This window comes from Puma concolor, chromosome C2 (genome assembly GCF_028749965.1).
Source record: "Puma concolor isolate L17-30 chromosome C2, mPumCon1.1.hap2, whole genome shotgun sequence".
NCBI lineage: Eukaryota > Metazoa > Chordata > Mammalia > Carnivora > Felidae > Puma > Puma concolor.
This window is the reverse complement of record NC_141675.1, coordinates 83,260,701-83,284,323: the sequence shown is the minus strand read 5'-3', so window position 1 is coordinate 83,284,323 and position 23,623 is coordinate 83,260,701.

Below are 23,623 nucleotides of genomic sequence, written 5' to 3'. Positions count from 1 at the left end.
CAAATAAGTGATGTGAGTACCACACCAGTGAGCTGGGATTCTTCATTTGTCAGTTATAAAATTTAGATGATTTTGCATATAGGCATGTTGTAGGTCTAACATTTTAGATTCTTTTACTCCTTGCAAATCGATGAAGACTAGTGCAGTTGTTGCCAGTCCCTTATTTGTTGGTGAGGTATGGCCTTGAAAATACATTAAACCACAGAATGGTATGAGATCCTTAAGGAAAAGGATTATTGGATTGCCACCTGCGTATCTCATCTATTTTTAAGGACTACATAATTTGTGAGATTAATTGTAGTTTCCCAGTTGTGGTCATCAGATCAGGTCGTCAGACTATGTGGGAGTGAGAGAAGCAGTATTAATTGGTTAAAGGGAGAATTTAGCTAGCGATGTAATTAAAATGGCGGTCTAGGGGCTCAGTTGGTTGAGCGACCGACTTCAGCTCAGGTCATGATCTCACGACTTGTGAGTTCGAGCCCCGCGTCGGGCTCTGTGCTGACAGCTCAGAGCCTGGGGCCTGCTTCAGATTCTGTGTCTCCCTCTCTCTCTGCTCCTCCCCTACTCATGCTCTGTCTCTCTCTAAAATAAACATTAAAAATTTTTCTTTCTTTTAAAAATGGGGGTCTCAGTCTACTCTTATCATGGAGGCATAGTCTCTGGCACTGGATGGCTCCCAAATTTTGACAAGGAGTCTGGCTTTTGTACTCTGGCACCCACTAGTTATTTGAAGTGGGCTACCATTAAGGAGGGCTTGTGAGTTACGGGAGTTAAGCAGCTCCCTTAGAGTGAGACCGTCTGGTGAAGGAGAGAGCTGTGAACTGCTAGTTATCAACACAGCTCACACTAGCTATAATATTGCATGCCTGGACCCTGAAAGGGGACCTAAATGGGGAAACACAATATCTAATGAAAAATGCAAAGCTGGTTATGCCTACATAATGAAACCTTCACTGGCATATCCATTGTAATTTACCTATCGTTGGACATATATTCACCTCGTGTGCATTGCACCTTTGTACAGCCATAGTAATTATCCTCTCTGAATTGGTAATGAGGTATGTTTTTTCATTTGTCATTTTATCCTCAAGTAAATTCCTCTTCTGTTCTATCCTCTCATGCTTTTCTTCTCTAAATCTTTTGTTTTTCTCCTCTAAGGCTGATTTGTCCCCTTTTCCTCAGGAATGTGTCTTTCATTCATCTCTCTTTTTCAACATTTGCAATGATTTTACATGAGAGCTAATGTTTCATACAATTTTGGACAGAATCTAGAGGTGGCTCCCCTGGAGTTAAGGCACTCTGTAATTTTAGAGATGATATCTTGCTTATTTTTTTGTCTATTATATCTCCAGGGTCCATAGTGGCAATAATGTCCCCTCCATCATTTAATAATATAACAACTAAAGTGATAGGTGAGTATGTGAGCACCCTTCTGATTTTTTGTTACAATTAGGGGTGTCCATGTGACCAAACTTGTGCTTGTGCTATCCTAGTATAAGTAAGGTGTGCTTCTTTCTTCTGGTATATTTCTTCTAAGGTGCTTACCTTGGACTCTGTTTTCTCCTTTGTGATGGGTGAATAATGGTAATGAATTAAAGCACACTTGGAAATTTCCCACCAGTCTTGGATTGCTCACTTCTAAACCATAATACTAGAGACAAAATGATTTTTGTTATGAAAAGCTACTGTATTTTGGGATATATTTCTAGATCTTGAATTTTTAAACATTTCCTGAAAACAAAAACAAAAGTGGGATCTGGAAGCAGGATGCTATTATAAAAACTAAGATTACATGTGACATGCACAGAGTGGCAGATGGAAAACTCACAAATATTGTGAGTTGGAAACTGAAGAATGTTATTATGCTGTGGCAAAATGTCCAGTGAAACTGTTGTTGCCATAACTTGGGAGGCAGACCATGTGCTTCTGAGACTAACTCTGAGGAAATCAGCTGGTAAAAATCAGAATGATTCTGTGTGTTGGCCGCTGCTTATGCTGTGAGCAAGTGACTACCAGAAGGAAATGGACATAAACTTGCCCATGTGGAGGTGAACATCGAAGAGCCCTCTTAAAAATTTAGAGTGGCTAGAGAGTGAAAGTGATGGAAAGTCCAGAAATTTGGGACTTTTCAAAGTTAAAAAATCTATATCTGTGCCTGAAATAGCAAGAGACATTCACTGGAAGTGCATTTCCAGTGAAACCACAAGCCTCCCACAAGCCTCAGCAACACTTGAGCCCCTAGACCTTTACTGGCAAAAAGTGGGCTGTGAAAGCTGCCTGGTCCCCAAAGAAGGAATATTATCCAATGCGTCCTGCTTCAGATTTGGTCACACAGGATAACAGGCCAGGGTATCCTATAAGCAAGGGTTATGGTGAACAATGAATAAAGGAGTTATTCACAGAAGGCAGAAACCAGGGATGCCACACATGTGAACCAAGTAACCTACCCCACAGCCTACAGGGAGAGTCTTGATTTCTATATATCAGGCTTTTAAAACTGCTTTGGAACATGGACTACTCTGTATTTCCTGTTCTTTCCTTTTGCACATTTTATTACAGGCATACTATTCTTATTCTGTTACTATATACTAGGAGAGAGGAAAGAAGACACCTTGACTTTTAAGAGATAAATTTAGATATGAGGAAGAGGATGGCACTTTATGAAACCCTGGATTTGGGCTGGATGCAGTAATTCATGGATAATTACTTAGGTGGCCAGAATTGTTCACTGAGGAAAATTGTGAATGCCCCGAGCATACATTTTTCCAGGCTTTCTTTTAGAACCAGATGAGATACTCTGATTTTTAGCTAAGCTCATAAACATACAACAGACTGTGTTTCCTAGTCTTTCTTGCTGCCATTTGTGAACATGTGACCAAATTTTGGCCAATAGCATATAAGAATAATTGACATCTCCAACTTTCAAGTCATCTCCTTAAAGATGCTTCTGTTGGACTTCTTCATTGTCATTGACTATGAAAGAGCAAAATTGGTAGTTAATGTAAAGGTGTTATGCTTAGAATGCTATGCCTCCCAGTCTAGGGGCACTGACTCTTCATGAATCACTCTGGATGCTAGGTGAAAAATAGATTGTAAATTGGCAAAAATGGAAACATAGCAGTTTGGAGGTTTTTCTAGGAATTTGAACAAGAGATTAGATACTGGCTTGTACAAAAGTGGTAGTATTGGAGGTGATGGGAAGTGGTCACACTTTGGATACATTTTGAATTTAGAGCCAACAGAATTTCCTGATATGTTCTATATGGAGTGAAGAAATGGTGTTAAATATATTTTCTAAGATTTTGGTATAGCTAACTGGAAGGGTAAAATTTCCATCAACTGAGATATAGAAGACTGCAGAAAAATAAAAGAAAGCTCAGGAGTTCATGTTTGGACCTGGAAAGTTGGAGATGCCTATTAGGATTTTGGAAAGGCTGTTGGCAATATGAACTGGAAGCTCAGCAAGCAATCTGAACTGGGGACACACATTTGGAATTTGTCAGCAATTATTTTAAATTCATTTTCCCAATTTTTCATTAAATTTTTTTCTTTGAAAAATTTTTTTAGTGTTTACCTATTTTTGAAAGAGAGACAGAGACACAGCGTGAGTGCAGGAGGTGCAGAGAGAGAGGGAGACACAGAATCTGCAGCAGGCTCCAGGCTCTGAGTTGTCAGCACAGAGCCCAACTTGGGGCTCGAAGTCAAAACCCTGAGATCATGGCCTGAGCTGAAGTTGGATGCTTAACCAACTGAGCCACCCAGGCACACCTTAAAATTTTTTTCTAATATACAGAAAAGTTGTTGTGGACATTAAGACAATTCATCCCTAAGTACTTCAAATTGAATTTTCTAAATGGAAATAAATGGAAATAAAACACATTAGCGATGTCACACATAAAAGAACATACATTTCCTAAATATTACTTACTATCAAAGCCATATTCATTTTTCCATCTATCCTATACATTTCAATTACCTTCTCTTTCTCCAAATTAGAATATGGTCAAGGTTCAAACATTGCACATGGTTATGTTTTTTTTTTTTTAATTTTTTTTAAAGTTTATTTATTTATTTTTTTTGAGAGAGACAGAGGTAGTACAAATGGGGGGAGGGACAGAGAGGGAGGGAGAGAGAGAGAGAATCCCAAAAAGATCCATGCTGCCAGTGCAGAGCCTACATGGGGCTTGAACTCACAAAACTGTGAGATCATGACCTGAGCTGAAACTAAGAGTAGGATGCTTAACTGACTGAGCTATGAGGTGCCCCTATGTCTTTTAATTAAGAAGAGTGCCTTCACATTTTTGTCACATTGACTTTTCAAAGTTACCAGATCAATTTTCTTATAGACTATCTCACATTTCATACTCATCTTTTTTTTTTTTTAATTATGTCATTACCTTGTTATATATATTTTCAGTAAACTGAAAGTGAGGTCTTAATTCTGTTTGGGGTAAGCACATTAGGCAAGATAGCTTCATTGATGGGGTTGTGTACTTTATATTGTATCATAATTAGAAAGCAAATAATTCAGTTGTTCCCACCACTAGTGATGCTAAACTTAATCATTCCTCTAAGGGAGTGATAAACAGATATTTACATTGTAAAGACACACACACACACACACACACACACACACACACACACACACACCATAAAAGCCTGTCTGTGTGTGCATGCACACATGTGCACAGGAGGGATGATTTTTTGCACTGTGTAAATTCCTTTCTTCAACAACATTTGCTAATTGTTGTAGCAATTAATGATCCTTGCCTGAATCAATTATTTGACCATGGATTACAAAACTGAGATTTTAACATTGTAACATTATATTTAATATAGATTTGCTAGTATTCTTCTATAAAGAACTCTTGTCATCAAATGAGAAAGAACTTATTTCTTCATATAAAGATAAGGCAAATGTTTTTACTTTAATTACCATTTTTCATTAAATCTTGGTAAAATAGTCTTCTTCCATGATGGCAAATCAGTTCCTTTTCCTCTTCTTTTTTCCAGTGTTCACTTAAAATTTCTCTATTCACTCCTGATATTTATTTACTCAATATTTTATAACTAATTAAAAGTAGTGATTTTTTAATATTAAACTTGACCCTTCAGGCTGGTTTCTATATCCCTTTCTTACATACCAATTAATATTGGACATTCCCTATCTTTTTGGCAAAATAAGATGTCCCAGGGGTGTCTGGGGGGCTCAGTTGGTTAAGTGTCCAATTTCGGCTCAGGTCATGATCTCATGGTTCGTGAGTTGGAGTCCTGCGTCGGGCTCTGTGCTGACAGCTCAGAGCCTGGGGCCTGCTTCGGATTCTGTGTCTCCCTCTCTCTTTCCCTCCCCTGCTCTCACTCTGTCTCTCTCTCTCTCTCTCTCTCAAAAATAAAGTTTAAAAAAAATGTCCCAGCATTATCTGAATGTTGTCAGAGAAGACACCTTTCTTCAAGAATCCCCGGTCCCTTTACATAGACAATGGGATTTGGAAACCAAGATCTGCCTTTAAGTAGACTCATTGCTGCTGACGTCTTTGTTTCTAGGTTCTTTCAGTGGATTCAATTATATATTTTTTATTTTAACATTTATTTACTTTTGAGAGACAGAGCATGAGCAGGGGAAGGGAGAGAGTGGGGGGGGGGAGACACAGAATCTGAAGCAGGCTCCAGGCTCTGAGCTGACAGGCTGACAGCAGTGAGCCTGATGTGGGGCTCGAACCCACGAACCATGAGATCATGACCTGAGCCAAAGTTGGCTGCTTAACCAACTCAGCCACCCAGGCACCCTAAAAAATATATTTTAAAGATAATGAGTATTAACTTGATATATGCCATTCTAACTCAATGTTATAAGGGACTCTTTTAACTTTTGTTGAGTTTTCATAAAGCTGCTTACAACCTACAATATTTTTGGAAAATAGAACTTGCACCAATTCCACCTATTCAAATATAGAGTTATCTTAAATTTCCAATCCAGAGGTGCCTGGGTGGCTCAGTCCATTAAGTGTCTGACTTTGGCTCAGATCATGATCTCACAGTTCATGAGTTTGGGCTCTGTGCTGACAGCTCAGAGCCTGGAGCCTGCTTTGGATTCTGTGTCTCCCTTTCTTCCTGCTCCTCCCCCACTCATGCTCTATCCCTCTCTCTCAAAATAAATAAACGTTAAAAAAAAACTCTTCCAAGCCAAATTTGCCAGTGCTTCCTTATTCTGGAGGAGGTTGATGGACGGAAGAGGGTGCAGAAGAGTGTGAAGTGGATTGAAATAAATCCAGGTATTGCTAGCTCAATGGCATTTTTTTTTTTTAGAATGACTTTCTGCAAGGAAAATGGGATAAAGGAGACAGTAATCCAGGAGAAATAATTCTTTCCTTCTTTGACTGCTGTAATTTTGGAAACTAGCATAATAAATCTTCTATTAATAAATATGCATTATGCAAACAGATAAATATTCTTTTGAAACTTTTCAAGATTCTGTACTTACTAATCACAATCTGATTTCCTTCTTGTCCACTGCCAACAAAAATTACTCTCAGTAAGGCCACCAGAGACCTTCATATTTCTGTGCCTAATAGGCTGTGATCCTGATCTTCCTTGATACTTTTGTGACATTTGACCGAGTCTACCTTTATAAGAAGTTATGCTGTCATGCTCCTTTGACTTCTATGACACAGCTCCCCTTCTATGGGCTTCTTTCTAACCTTTAGCTGCTTTTTCTTAATTTCCTCTGTGTGCCTCTCTTTTCCCACCATCCCTTTAAAACCAAAATGTTCTCAAAATAATCCATTGGTTCTATGTCTTTTTTAATGTATGAGCTCCTTTCATTTTTATCAGTATACTTTATTACTATTCACTAGACCTGAGATGAAACAATTACAATTTATCACTTGCCTAGCTAATGAAAACAAACAAACAGAAGTAAAACAGTCTGAATATTTCAATAATTTTCTTTTAGTTTATGGAGCAGTTTGCTTTCCTCTATAGCAGGTTACTGGTGGCTATGACAGAGGCAAGCCAGGATACTTGGGGCCTTGAATAAAGAATGTGAATCATTTTTTGTACTTCAACAGGACCAAGTTTTATGAAGATTTCAACGAAGACTTAGGTACTTTAAATGTGGTGCAATCATCTCTGCTGGACTTATTTGGGGAACAAAAGATATTTGAATTCCAATCTGATTTTCCAAATGAAAATAGGACCTGAACGCTGATGTTTAAGTTATCCTTTAAGAACAACTGCCCTTTAAATACATTTGGAATAAGTGCAGAGGAAACAGACATGGTTCTTCCAATAAAACCTCATACATCACATGAATATGATAATTATTCATGTAATAATTGCGGTGCCACACTGTCACAGGTGAGGTCAATTTAATGGGCAAATGGGCTGCCAGGGAAATGATTCAACCCTACCTTTCATTTATCCAAGGTTGTAACTATGATTCATTCACAATCATAACTTTTTGTTTTACCTTTCATATTATTTCTTCTTTATGATTCACACTAAACAGCTGCTTAGTTATAAAACATTATCACCAAAATATGGTGAGAATTTTTGGGGGAGGGGAGTATTTATACTTCACCTAATTAAGTAAAAAAAATTACTAAGCAGCAAGAATAACTTAGGCAGATTATAATAGGCTTTTCCATAATTATAAAATGTATCTTTAGAAACATTCCAATTGGTGGAGCTTTTAAAGCTCGGAATTCTAAGGGACTTGTTAAAATTCATGTGTACTAATATCTCTGCTATTCAGTTACCAGATTTATTTCGTTGATTTGTGTTAGTGTCCGATTTATTCTCTTGCCATATATGTGACAGGGAGCATTATTAAAATCAATGCAAAGCATTTGCCAAGATGAAGAAAATCACTCTTTATTCTTTCAGACATATTATTCTAATCCAACGGAGGTTTGTTTAACTTAGAAAGGAAAAAAAGATGAGATTGAAAAGCCACACTTCATGACAAAATTTCAAAGAGCATTAGACTTAAAATTGATACTGACAGAAATATCACAGAAAACACTTGAAGGTTATTGTGGGGATTTTAATATATGTGGAAAATATTCATGTGCACCCTGCACTAGCACATATTTGTTTATTACACACGAGCCCATTTGCTTAACCACATCTGTTAAATATCTACAATGTAGAATTTTGAGTTCGGCTCTGAGTTCATAGAATTTCTAAATATTTGGAAGTATCTAACTTGTGGCACTCTAGCATTGAAACATCTGTTATCAGCACTATCCAACAGAAAATGATGATTACCACATCTGGAACTTAGGTGTTCTATCAGCCACATTGGAAAAGTAAAAAAGAAACTGGTGAAATCCATCTTAACAACATATTTTATTTATCTATCAATCTACACAAAATATTACCCTTTCGACAATATATAATTAGTATAAAAATATTGAGGTATTTTATATTCTGGTTTTATCTTACATTTTCTAAATCCACTACATATTTCACACATTTAGTGTATCCCAGTCTGGATGAGTCACATTTCAAGTGCTCAAAGCCACATGTTGCCCAGGGGCTACTGCACTAGGCAGCCTACCTCTATGATCCTTGCCTTTTATTTATCTTCCAAAGTCTGTCCATATTCTTTGGTTCGTGACAGCATCACTCCAACCTCTATTTCCATGGTCACGTCTCCTTCTCTGACTGATTTTTTCATGCCTCCCTCTTATAAAGACCTTTGTGATTACATTGGACCCCCTCCATAAACCAGGATGATCTCATGTCAAAATACTTAATCACATCTGCAAATTCTCTTTTGCCCTATCAAGGACCATACTCACAGGGTTTGAAGATGGACATATTTAGGGAAGGCATTCTACCTACCTCAATGCCTCACCTGTTCACGGCAAGGTTAAGTGTAGAAAATTCCCCAGGAACTATATATTAGTCTTAGCTCAAAGACTTAGTGATTGAATTTAAATAGTGACACTGATATGAATGTAGTCCTTTGCCATAGATGTGCATAAAATAGTAGTAAGATGATCTTTCACTTTGCAAAATGCAGTAACCCATTAAAAAGCTTTTAGTAATTAGCAATGGCCAAATGTGTTGTTTCACAAATTTTCTTCATTCTGCACAACTCTGTTTATTGGTAGCTGTTTGTATTTCTGGTCTCTTTGTCCACATCTAATTCCTCTGAGTCTAATCTCTCTCTTTTTCTCTTACCTGCCTCTTCATCAGACCTCATTTGATTCTCCAAATATGCCCAGCTTCCTCCTACCATAGAGCCTTTGCATATGGCTTCTTTCTGCCTACGATGCTCTATACCTTCCTCTTTGACTGATACAAGTTTTAAGAAATGCATTTTTAAATGTTTATTTATTTATTTAGAGAGAAAGAGAAAGTGTGTGCATGCACTCATGGTCGTGGGGAGGGGCAGAGAGAGAGGAGAAATAGAATCCCAAGCAGGCTCTGAGCTATCAGCACAGAGCTCCACTTGGGGCTCAACCTCACAAACTACAGGATCATGACCTGAGCCAAAATCAAGAGTAGGATGATTCACTGACTGAGCCACCCCAGCATGCTAAGAAATTTTTTAAAACTACAGATACAAACCAAATTTCTCCCCTCCTTGTCTTTCCCTTTTTTTCCCTGCTGTTGCAGTAAGCATTAGCCTGAATTTATCATTCGTGTGTGTGTGTTAGAAAAGTACGAGGCACAGGCCTCTGGTTACAAAAATCTTCAGAGATATTGTCCTCACTCCAAGTCCAGTTATAGACAGGTATCTTTTCCTAGATTACTATTCCACAAATTGTTCAGCCAGGTATGAATCCAGACATTACTCAAGGATCTCAGTTCAGTTCCTCATTTTGTGTGGGGTCCACAGCCTCCTCAGCTCCCCACACATGATCATGGGAACACAGGCCCTGGTGCTATCAAACCACAGCCACCCTCAGGCAGTGCAGTGTCAGCTCATTAGCTGACTGCTCTGCTATTAGATGTCCCATCATGTGGCATTTCTCTTTCTTTCTTGCAAACTCAGCTATACATATAAAAGGATGTTGGCTATATTTTGCAAAGCACATGCCTAGATTTTTGTGGAACATTTCTGGCCTTTTTGCCCCACATTCCTAAAAGCAGAAATCCTCTGTACTCACATATTTTCATTTATGTTATGAGGCTTAATTCTGAAAACTGTATTGTTGTCCACATTCTGGAGATAAAAAAAATACTCATCTATATTCTGGGGAATAAAACTGAGGCTATGGATAAACCACAAAAATAGAAGAAAAAGTAACAAAATAATGTCTGCGAAAAAATTGTTTCTTTCCTCCTTCCAGGTAGATCTGAGGCACGTGCTATATCACTGACATTACCATGCATTTTGTGCTCTGGCTGCAGTCATTCAACAAGCAGCTGCCACTCGGAGGCTGGTGGCTTCCCAGGGCCAAAAAAGAGAGAAGGATAAAAGAGATACTGTTTCAACTGTGGTAGGATGGAAAAGGAATTGGTGCCAGTTCCTGTGATTTATTACATGCAGAGGAACCCAAGGACACACCAGGAGACTGGCACGCTCAGAGCTCCTGTGTCCCCATCTAAAAAAATAGTTTGTGGCATGTCATATGCATGCTGCAAACTCAGATTGCCCAGGAATTTTCACTGCTATTTATGTGCAGTGGATACAATTACTAATAAATGTGTCCTATGGTACTGAGCCCTATACATACTTTTGCAGCAGTTTCTTTTATTTTGGGTATTTGCTGGTGTGCTGGGAAAGGGGAATATGGTGTTAAGAAATCATTTTTAAAATGCACAGAATATGACACAGCAGTTAAACAAATCCAATCTTAGAAGGACATCAGGAAAATACATACATAATTTAGCTGCCTAGGTGCATGTGTATTTAAATTTAAAAATCAGGTTATATTTTCTGGCTTTCATTACTCCTCCTTTTCTCTCCCCACCCCCTACTCTATCTGATGTCATCTTTTTTCTCTTTGTAATCCTCTTTCTCATCCTCGGGTTAAGAGATGATGGTAGTTGGCCCAGGATGCTAAATAGGCTTATAGGATTATGACTATTTCATTTGGTGAGAGAGAGGATACGAAATTTGAGAGAAAGTGGGACACCAAAGACAACCTCAAGTTTTTTTGGCCTAAGCAAATGACAGGCTGAGGATGGTTTTACTAAGCATGGGGCCCACTTTTGGATATGCAGGTTAACAAAAATGGAGAGACAGTCAGAAGTCCATTTAGGACTTATGAAGTTTGAGAGACCTATTAACCAAGTAAAGATGTAGAGTAGGTCATTGAAACATGGAGTTTAGGAGTTAGATCCAAGCCAGGGTGTGAACTGGAGAGCTTTGACCCTGAAGGTGGTTCAGAAAGTCTTGGGACTGGATGAGATCACCAAGGAATTTGGGGTAGACAGAAAAGGGAAGAGAAGTCTGATGCCTAAGCCTGGAGTGTATATATATAGCCTGGCTATTTTCAGTTCAGAAAAGGTCTCTTTTCTCCTCTCTGTCTCCCCTTACCTAGCTCTGTATCCCCTCAGCACCTAACCACTTAGGAAGTATGGTAGTTCACCCGACCAGCAGCAGAGATCCTGATGATGTGAGGCATAATTCATCAGATATTATGGTGCTACTTAACAATCTCTGTCAATATCTAACTCTTTTTTTAACGTTTATTGATTTTTAGAGAGAAGGCGAGCAAGTGCGAGTGGGGGAGGGGCAGACACCAAGGGAGAGAAAGGGAATCGCAAGCAGGCTCCACAGTGTCAGCACAGAACCTGTTGTGGGGCTCGAACTCATGAACTGTGAGACAATGAGCCAAAATCAAGAGTCAGACGCTCAACTGACTGAGCCACTGAAGCACCCTGTCAATATCTGACTCTTAAAGTGTGATTTTTTTCAATATATGAAATTTATTGTCAAATTGGTTTCCATACAACACCCAGTGCTCATCCCAAAAGGTGCCCTCCTCAATACCCATCACCCACCCTCCCCTCCCTCCAACCCCCCATCAACCCTCAGTTTGTTCTCAGTTTTTAACAGTCTCTTATGCTTTGGCTCTCTCCCACTCTAACCTCTTTTTTTTTTCCTTCCCCTCCCCCATGGGTTTCTGTTAAGTTTCTCAAGATCCACATAAGAGTGAAACCATATGGTATCTGTCTTTCTCTGTATGGCTTATTTCACTTAGCATCATACTCTCCAGTTCCATCCACGTTGCTACAAAAGGCCATATTTCATTCTTTCTCATTGCCACGTAGTATTCCATTGTGTATATAAACCACAATTTCTTTATCCATTCATCAGTTGATGGAAATTTAGGCTCTCTCCATAATTTGGCTATTGTTGAGAGTACTGCTATAAACATTGGGGTACAAGTGCCCCTATGCATCAGTACTCCTGTATCCCTTGGGTAAATTCTTAGCAGTGCTATTGCTGGGTCATAGGGTAGGTCTATTTTTAATTTTCTGAGGAACCTCCACACTGCTTTCCAGAGCGGCTGCACCAATTTGCATTCCCACCAACAGTGCAAGAGAGTTCCCGTTTCTCCACATCCTCTCTAGCATCTAAAGTCTCCTGATTTGTTCATTTTAGCCACTCTGACTGGTGTGAGGTGATATCTGAGTGTGGTTTTGATTTGTATTTCCCTGATAAGGAGCGACGTTGAACATCTTTTCATGTGCCTGTTGGCCATCCGAATGTCTTCTTTAGAGAAGTGTCTATTCATGATTTCTGCCCATTTCTTCACTGGGTTATTTGTTTTTCGGGTGTGGAGTTTGGTAAGCTCTTTATAGATTTTGGATACTAGCCCTTTGTCCAATATGTCATTTGCAAATATCTTTTCCCATTCCGTTGGTTGCCTTTTAGTTTTGTTGGTTGTTTCCTTTGCTGTGCAGATTAAAGTGTGATTTTGATGTGAAAGAGAATTTAAAATTCTAGCATAATACATTTTTATATAAGTATCTATTTTGTCTATTTTTATTTTGATAAATAGTTTATATAGATTTTAAAAATATTTCCTTAAATTCCTTAGTCGCCACTCCTCTGAAACTCTTTCTTCATTCAAAATTTCTGCCACTTGTATAGATTGATCAACATATTGTGAAGATTAGCAGTGAAAACAGTGTGCGTGCCATGCAGTGCTTCTGCGGCACACTGACTGTGACTAGTTATTGCTGGAAATCAGCGTCTCTTAATAAAGTGCGGCTTTAACTGTGGTGAGGGTTCTGGGTGGTGAGTGTTCCAGTGTGCCTCTGACAGAGCAAGGCTAAACTCCAAGTTACCCACCACTGAAAAGGGAAAATCCATGTCCACGCTCTGTGTTCTCTTACCTTGAAAAGAACCTTCCCCTCTTGATCCCTGACAGCCTATTGTCTCCTCTATAGTGTATTAATTTAGTGACCTCATTTGTCATCAGATGAACAAAACTGGCTTTAAAATGACTGGTAGTTGGGGTTCCTGGGTGACTCAATCGGTTGGGCGTCCGACTTCAGCTCAGGTCGCGACCTCGGGGTCCAAGAGTTCGAGTCCCACGTCGGGCTCTGTGCTGACAGCTCAGAGCCTGGAGCCTGCTTCCGATTCCGTGTCTCCCTCTCTCTGGCCCTCCCCCACTCACACTCTGCCTCACTCTCTCTCTCAAAAATAAATAAATTTTAAAAAATTTTCTAATGACTGGTAGTAAAAGACAAGGGGTCAAAATAAGCAGGACTAACAAAAGAGAGGGTCTAGGGCAAAGAGAAATTGAATTTTATTTTATTTATTTATTTTTTTTTTTTAAATTTTTTTTTTTTTTTTTTAACATTTATTTATTTTTGGGACAGAGAGAGACAGAGCATGAACGGGGGAGGGGCAGAGAGAGAGGGAGACACAGAATCGGAAACAGGCTCCAGGCTCCGAGCCATCAGCCCAGAGCCTGACGCGGGGCTCGAACTCCCGGACCGCGAGATCGTGACCTGGCTGAAGTCGGACGCTTAACCGACTGCGCCACCCAGGCGCCCCGAGAAGTTGAATTTTAAAGTCCTTCTGGGTACAGATGATAACTTGCCTCATGTATTTTACAAACCAAGAAAACAAACAAATGTGTACGTTTGACTTCTCTTTCTGGTGTGAAATATCTATAAAAATAATTCAGATTTCACTTACTCTGTTCACATGAGTCTTGCTCTCCTTCTACATTTGATTTGGAAGCAAAGATGTCTAAGCTTGCATTTTCTCTCTGTAATTACGTAGCTATGATGTTGGTGTTTGTCATTCTATCTTTTCAGCCCTTAGATTCCTAATATAAAGAAGAAGGATTGAATAAGATGGCTTCAAAGACTTCTTCCAGATCTAAAATAATTTAATCTTATGGCAATAAAATACCTTGTTCATTTGTGGAGGGCCCTAGCAAAATAAAGTTTTAGTTTTAAAGTAGTTTATCAAACCAGTTAAAGAGAGGTCATTTATTTTATGGCCTACATCAGTGTTTTTAAAACATTATTGTCCGTTTGAATCATCTGGAGACTTTATTAAAATGAAGATTCTGATTTCGCAAGTCTGAGGGGCGGTGGGGAGGCCTGAGATTCTGCATTTCTAACACGCTCTCAGGAGATGCTGCTGCTGCAGTTCTAACAACCCCAGTTTAATTAGCAAGGGTCTGAACTGTGGGGGATCCAATGATTATAGACATATTCACACATGAGGTCTCTCAGACATACAGACAAAATTGTGATGACCCAGTGTTTTATTGCAAAGATTAAGTTTATATGGTTTTCCCCCAGCTAACATCAAATCAAACCAAATCCATTTAGAATAATTATCTGAATATTTTATTTGCACTCAGAATTAAATAGATTTAATTGTAATTAATTTTTATATAACTTATTGATTTCTTTAACTGATTGGTCCCCTGTCAATGGAGTAAAAATATGATGTACTGCCTCAACTTGCCACCTCCCTCTCCCACAGAAGCGCCCCAGAATGCCAACTTCACTCTTTAGAAAGTCATCATAATGATGTGGCTGGGAATAGTCACTGTATGAAAAAGCCCAGTACAGGTGCAATGGGATTTACATTCAATTTCCATTAAGCCTCCCCCTTCCTCTTTGTCTAATTTATGTCAGATCCTGGACCTATGAATCTCATATTAATTTGGACAGCTGGTCCCTGCCTCCAAGCCAAAGAGGAAGTTGGAAGATGTTTTATTAACCACTGTCCACCCAACACATATACATACACACAGACTCTCCTCAGAAATAATTAGAATGCAAAGGGAACACGTTGCTGAGTCAACTGACATATTTCTTCTGGGAGGAGTTTTTATGCTTTCAATTTGATAAGTGTGCTGTATTGTCAAAGAGAAAATCTTTCATGAACACTAACAATCAACATCATCAAGACTTTCTTGTAGTTACTCAAGTGATTCTCACTATATAATTCCTAGACTCAGACTTCTGTTGGTAGGCATCTGCTGAGTCATTGAGTTCACGAGTTAGGTTCTCTTTCTAATGAAGAACTGAGCCATTATGCCATTTCAGGTTCTAGAATAATTTCTTCTTCTTGTTCTTATTCTTGTTCTTCTTGTCTTTATGGTGGGACAGATCCCAAAGATTCTGATGGAGCTAGAGAGGACAACTGGACACTCTACTAGATGGAGCTGTGAAGCAAAAAGAATTAGCTAGGGAACTTAGCTGAAATGTAGTTCATTATTTTTTTTTCTATATCAAGCTCCTCATTCTGGCATTCTGATTCATTAAGTCTAAGTAGGATCTCCAAAAATTAATTTTTTTTTTAATTAAAAAAAAAATTTTTTTTTCAACGTTTATTTATTTTTGGGACAGAGAGAGACAGAGCATGAACGGGGGAGGAGCAGAGAGAGAGGGAGACACAGAATCGGAAACAGGCTCCAGGCTCTGAGCCATCAGCCCAGAGCCTGATGCGGGGCTCGAACTCACGGACCGCGAGATCGTGACCTGGCTGAAGTCGGACGCTTAACCGACTGTGCCACCCAGGTGCCCCTCCAAAAATTAAATTTTAATAGACATCTTATGTGACTCTGTTGCAAATGTACACGGGACTATACTTTGATAATGATTTTATTACTCTAAAATATCTTGGCTCTTAAATCATTTCTTATAAAAATCAACATCTGAAAATATGTCTGTTAGAGTAGCAGAGACTCTTAGTTATATAGAATACTGCTATTCATATCAAACTTCACATGTAAATTTAACACAAGTCTCTGTTTAGATTATAGCTGAACACATACTTCTCATTGTTTCAAAGGTAAGAATGAAGCCTGTATTGGTCATGTGAATTTTGGGTGGCAAAGAATTGAGGGACATGCAAAGAATTTTTTTTAAATCCAAGTTATCACCTGAATCCAAAACATATATTTTTAAGTATGCTCCACACCCAATATGGGGCTCAAACTCACAACCCTGATATCAAGAGTCACATGCTCTACCCACTGAGCCAACCAAGTATCCCCAAAACATACTTTTTACCCAATTTACTTTAGATACTTAAAGTCGATGTTACAGATGTTGCTTAGAAACACACACAACACAACACACACACACACACACACACACATGCATACACACTTACAGAATGGCTGTCTACTGAAGAGGGCCCCTTCTGCTCTGAACATGAAACGTATTTCAAATCATACATCTTGATCTCTCAAGCTTGTTAAAGGATTCCTTCACACTTTCTAGAAATGATATAACTTTCATTTGCTACTGCTTAAATGCCTCTGGAGACTTTATTATTATTTTTTTAACTTAGTGAAGACAAAGCACAAACCTATTTTAACTGGAACATGTACATTCTGCTTACTTAAAATTCCTGGGAGGAGTGAAATGCTGTCCTGAACACAGTATAGATTTTTTAAGATTATAGACTAATTAAGGATCAACATGCTATATCAACACAGGTTCAAACCTCTTTGATGAAATGTAAGGCTATAGAAAGAAAAATAGGCAACAAACTGAATTTCTAGAATTAATTATAAAATGTTTACACAAATTTTTGTAATTACCCTTGCATAGTTATTTATAGAAAAATTTACAATTAATTATAATAAAAATGTTGTTAAAAGTGTTCTTTTCTAGAGATTCCATTGTGAGTGAAAACTTTGAGTAGAGGAAGGACTAGGAAAGCATAATTGAATTTTAGAGCTGAATGGGTCCTTTGAGAGGAGGAATCAGAAGACACAGTTTCCAGCACCAGCTAAGCCTATGACTTAGTGACTGAGGTCAAGTTCTATCTCCTTTCTAGATCGATTTTCTTCTCCAATATGACTTCTTATGAATGGGAATGTTCATTTCAGTCGTTTCCAGCCTGAGCTGTATAAACTTTCTGGAAACAGAAGTAGTTTCTGTATTTGAAAAATACTTATCAAAAACTAAAATAAAACACCAAAGACACACACATGCATACCCACACAGTTATACTCAGAATAAGAACACAGAGGAATATCAAAATTTTAAAATGACATGTTTTTTTCATTTTGATTAGAATTCAAGTTACTTAGTGGGACAATATTTAGTAACATGCAGATTAGAAAATTTATTGATGATATCATGAGAAGTTATGGACTAGAAAGGTAGGTCAATTACTTTCACTGGTGCCACAGATTACAAACAAAGAAGGTGTTTTGTTTTGGTGAAAAACTGGGAATCACTAATTAGTTACAATCCCTTTATTTGACCTAATTTATGTATGTGTATATGTATGTATACTTCTGTTAATATTTATTTATGATATTCTGCATAGTTCAACATCTCAGTTATGATAACAGTCTTCTCATAAATGCCTACAAGGTTTACATTGGCTATGAAGTAGATGGTGACAAATGTATAGACTTTTGTAGGGAACCCATAATTATGCTGAAAACTTGGCCACATGGAAAAAAATTAATTTCTTGTGTTAAAATTAAAAGACATTTAGGAGAACAACATCTACTGATGAGTGACATGTTGGTTAAATACAGAGCCAGAGCCAGAGTTAAGACTCCTGAATCTCAGTCCAGGTGTTTCTACTGAAGAGTATAATTGGTTTATTTTGTTTATAAAAAATTAATATATTCATATAATAACTATATTTTTTCAGTAGTAAATATATTTCATTCATTTCTTAGGTGTAGCTAAAATTTCCTAGAGCACTTGGAGAGAAATTGTATGAAATGCCTGGTATCATAAACATCAAACTCATAATAGGTCTTCTTTTTTTTTTTTTAAATTAAGTTTTATTTATTTTTGAGAGAGAGAGAGTGCAAGCTGGGGAGGGCAGAGAGAGAGAGGGAGACACAGAATCTGCAGCAGGCTCCAGGCTCTGAGCTGTCAGCACAGAGCCCAGTGTGGGGCTTGAACTCACAAGCCATGAGATCATGACCAGAGCCAAAGTCAGACACTTAACTGACTAAGCCACCCAAGTGCCCCATAATAATAGGACTTCTAATTGGGTAGAAGAATGACATAGCTAGGTGGAATGACAGGACTGTGAGTGGCCTCCAACTATATTAGTAAAATTTTATTTCTTAACTCAAGTAGTTAGTACATAAGTTTGCTATCTAGTGTTTTAAAAATACCTTAAGTAATTGCTAATTAGATTTGTAAAAAGGCATGATATTCTGCAAATCTAAAATTAGTATTCATGTTGATCTGTATAGTTTATGGGGCAAGATTTCTTCTGATTACTCTTGGACACACATGCCCTCCCTCTCCACAATGTGTTTATATATAGCTCAAAAAAAAAAAAAAAGGCAATTGCATATTGTGCAAAAGGTGTCATGTTTCTCTAATTATATAAATAAATGCAATACATTTTTGGTAAAGTTTTCTCTTATATTTTCATGGGGGATTTATAGTTATTAGAAATACCATTTTTATCAACCAAATCTAAATTCACTCTACATTTCAAAAGAGTCATGTACTCCAGAATATTACATGGTAAATAGTCTTTCTTTTTAAAGACAAGACAGATGGGGAAAAAATGACAATTTTAAGCACAGTGGCAAGATTATACACTGATGTATGAAGTGGAAGAGTTCTTATTAAATTTTGAGGAAAAAGAGTGAAAAATAGGAAAATAAATCTAGTTATGACTCTAAATCCAAGTGATGATTAAATACAAGTTTTTCTTTACATTCTTATTTTAGAGGTGAAAAAAGTCATTCAGAACACAGGTAAACTGTGGTAACAAATTGTTTTACTTCACTGGGGAAGAAAAACTTGCATCAAATCAAAGGAGGTTATCTTTGTTACGGACTACCGACTAAATGCTACCAACTAAAATTTGTGCCAAACTTATTTTCTGGCTATTTTAAGAATTTTAAGTTTTTTCACTGAAAATCCTTTTTATTTCAAGGAAAAGAATAATTCCATCAATTATCCTAAATGCTAAATTAGAAACAATGTAAAAGTGTCTTATTATTTATAGACATTTAAAGACAATTTAGAAGGTTATTAAATATAACACTCATTCCACTTCTTTAATAGCCATCCATTTCCTGCTGGAATCCATCTGGGGATGAGAAAATCCACTATATTCTGAAGCAGCTTATTCTATTATTGGGCAGTAGCATTTTTCCCTATACTTAGCTGAAGTATTCCTTCTTGTCATTTGCTCTGGGGCATATAATTCTGAATCTTGAGAACTTACAAAAACTGAATCCCCTTTGTCATGAAGACTTTCCTTTGGCATTAACAAAATATCATTAGTTCCTTCTGATATTCACATTCAGTCAAATTTTGTCTGAAATCATCTGCCTTCCCCTTGAAGATGCTACAGTATCTATGTTTGCAAAGTAACATTTATAACTTGAGAATTAGGTGTATACCCAGACATATGAATTATAAAATGGTTTTGCCCTACTGAGACAAATACTGGATAAATACGGAGACAAATACTAGAAAAATAGATAAATAAACCAACGTAGGATACAAGACTCTAATCCTTTCTTCTGGCCCAATTCTCCTGTTCAGCATCTACATGAAGAAACATTTTAGATCTTCTTACTCTCCACTACTCCAACCAGAAAATATGTAAGTCCCCTGTCTATATGTAATCTTAGACCAGATCTGGTGAGTTCAAGTGTGGCCTAATAGCACTCAAGTTCATACAAGCAAACACCAATACCAACAATAAAAACACCTGCAAGATACTTCCAAACTATGATTTTATTAAAATTTCTATTTGGAATATATTCTAGGGTATTAAGAATATCACAAAAAATCTTTTTAAACTTTCTATTTTGGGATAATTGTAGATGCATGTGCAATTGTAAGAAATAACCTAGAGAAATCCTATATGCTCTTTACCCTGTTTCCCCCACAGCAATTTTTTGTATAATCATGGTACAATATTACAACCAGAAAATTTGCATTGATACAATCCATTCATCTTAGATATCATCAGCTTACATGCGCTCATTTTTGTGTCTGTGTATGTTACCACAGTCAAGATAGAGAACAGTTCCATCACAAGGATGTCTCATGCTACTTTTTTATAGCTACCACCAACTCCTTTCTTCCTTTCCCTAACTGTGGCCAGTAATAATCTATTCTCCTTTGTATTTATAAGAATGCTATATAAATGGAACCATACAGAATGTACCCTTTTGAGACTGCCTATTTTCATTTAGCATGAAGATCCACCCAAGTTGTTGGGTGTAAAAATAATTTGTTCCCTTTTTGTTGAGTAGTATTTCATAGCATGGATGTACCACATCTTATCTAAACACTCATCCACTGAAGGGTATTTGGGTTGTTTATTTTTTTTGGCTATAATGAACAAAGATGTTTGCATACTTTTGTATAGGTTTTGTGTGAATATGAATTTTCATTTCTTTGGGATAAATGATCAAGAGTTCAATTTCAAGAGTTCAGTTATAAGTGCAAGTTTAGTTTTTTAAAGACAGTATCAAAATGTTTTCCAGAGTTTCCTGTCAGCAGTATACATGTGACACTACACGCAAAACTGTTTCCATTCCCAAGGAACCCAATGCAAGGGCATTTAATTTTGTTAATTTTGGTTGTTATTGACCTAACATTCCAACAATCTCACAACTGGAATTACACTACACTGCTAGGGTTTTTCTCTCATTACCTCCTTGTGATGGATAATTTGTTGAGGTGCCAAGATACAACCGCCAGAATCAAGGCTTTCATCCCACCAGCTGCTGAAACTGTTGCCTGCTAACACTCCACAAGGGCAAGTCTCTCCAAGAATTGCTCTGGATTACAGAGAGCTGTTTCACTCAAAACTACACGCTACCCCTTGAGGGAGACCATGTCCCAAACTGGTTGCTGTGGAAGTACAAAGAACTAGCCCTCTAGTCTCAATCTGGGACAGTTCTGTAGGGTCCTTCCAGCTTCAGTTCTAGAGCTCCTCATGGGATCAGCTGAGGCCTGTGTTGTGACTGTATCTCAATTCAACTCGTCTCTCTGCCCAACCTTGCTTTTTCACTTCTGGGGTTGATGTTTAGTGCACACCCCTAAAAAGAATTATGCATGTAAAACTGTCTCCTTTTCTAGGGAATCCAACCCAAAGCAGTTAGTACCAGGAGGCAGACGCTAAAGTGGAATTTGGGAGTTGCATACCTACCTGGTGGTGATCAAGGACTGATGGCCTTGGCATGCTGCAGCAGTAAAATTGTTCAAAGCTCCTCTGATGAAGAACTGGGAAAGAATACCAATGAAAGAGAATGCTCTCCTGGTTCAGGACAGCAGCGAATTGAGCAATACAGGGAAAGTAATCAGTAAAGGACTATGGAAGTGGATGATCATTGCTAGTTCTTATGGATGTATTAGAGAAAGACAGTAGAGGGCTCAGTGTAATTAATCATCAATTGAAGGTGAAATTGGAAATCAGAAGGTGTCCTTGATAGCTTATACATTTATTTAATCAGGGTAAAGGAGCATAATTTGACAAGCATGTTAGAAGTTTGGTAAAGTTCATGAATGACAAATGGTGGTACATAAACCCTATAGAGATTGAGACTTCTGCCAGACTAGAGAAGTTAACAAGTGTTCAGAGGCTTAGGGCAGCTGTTGACAAACTTTTTCTGCAAAGAGTCAGATAGTAAATATTTTAAGCTTTACCGGCCAGTCTCTATCACAACTACTCAAAATTGCCATTATAGCATGAAAGCAGCCATTGCTAATTCATAAATAAATGGGCATGGCTATATAAAAATAAAAATTTGTTCACAAAGACAGGCAGCAGGAAGGATTTGGCCTATGATCTGCAGTTTTTCAATTCTTGGTGTGGAGGGCATAAGGGAACAGCCCATAAATAATAAGTAAAGGAAAAATTAATCTATCTTTCACCTTCTACCACTAGGAAGGAAGCACTATCTTTTATAGGCCTCTTTGGATTCTGGAGATAAGAAATTTCATACTTGGGAGTACTATTTTGGCCCATTTATCTGGTGACATGGAAAGCTGTTGGTTTTGAGTGGGGTCCAGAACTGGAAAGGGTCCTGTAGCAGGTTCAGGCTGTAGTATAATGTCCTCCAGTAACACAAGAGATATCTATAGGAAAAAGAAGATGCCATATGGACTTTAGAGTAAACTCCAGTAGGAAAACCAAACCATCACAGCTATTTAATGGTTGACCTGAGGTTTGAATATATGTTTGCCTGGCTTGTGAGAACAGACACTTTTCTTAAATCCCCTAAAGCACATAGCAGAGTCTTGCAAAGCATAGAAAAAAAAAAAAAAAAGATACTCTAGTGTGCCAGTTGTTTACGTGGTCTGATCAATTAAAAAGTATTTGTTAACAACTATACCTGCTCTGTGCCTGACACACATTGCCAATAAATAGCTTTTTCTTGAATACATTGAAACATACAGGTGTTGTGTTTTATTTATTTTTTATGCCCACTAAATTTTGAAATACAGAGCTTCAGGTTTAAAAGGCTTCCAGATTATAGGAAGAAGCTCCATTAAGAGTCATGGTTAGCTTTAGAGTTGGTAATTAATAAGGATTTTCTTCTTCCAGAGTCCCTCACAGTTGTATGGATGCCTAACATACTCCTTGATCCAAGGGAAGAACTTTTCCTCTTTTTTTCCTTTCTGATTAACAGAAGTATTATGCAGTGTTCTAGTCTGGTTTGCAAAAGAAAAATCTTAAGGCTTTGATACCAAATAAAATCAAATTTGTGGGAAAGCTTATATACTTCTGGAAGGTGTTACATGCTCCATAAGAGCAGCAAACCTGGGTGGTCAAGTGACATACCAAAGTTATTTGGGCTGTTCTTGAGCCTGGAATTGGAGAGACACAAGATCCAGTGGTGGGCAGATTGCTGCTCCTGCTCCTGTTGGGGTAAGGAGCTTCTTGGCTACCCTTGAGATGGGATTTGCATCACAGAAAAGTTACAGAACCAGAATACTGAAGCTGAAGGGGGGGATATGCAAACTGACAATACAAACATAAAAACATAAGGAGTTTTTATGGAGCCAGATATACCTGTGGGGAGTGGAAGACAATCTAATTTACATCCAGAGTCTACATAACACAGGGGCTCTAATCTCTGGCCTTGGGTTTCTGAGTGGAAAATGATGAGGCAGCAAACATCTGTTGAGAGCTTATTTTGTGCTAGGCACTGAGATAAGTATTTTATACTTATTCTGCTTACTCTTCACAAGAACTCTATGATACCAG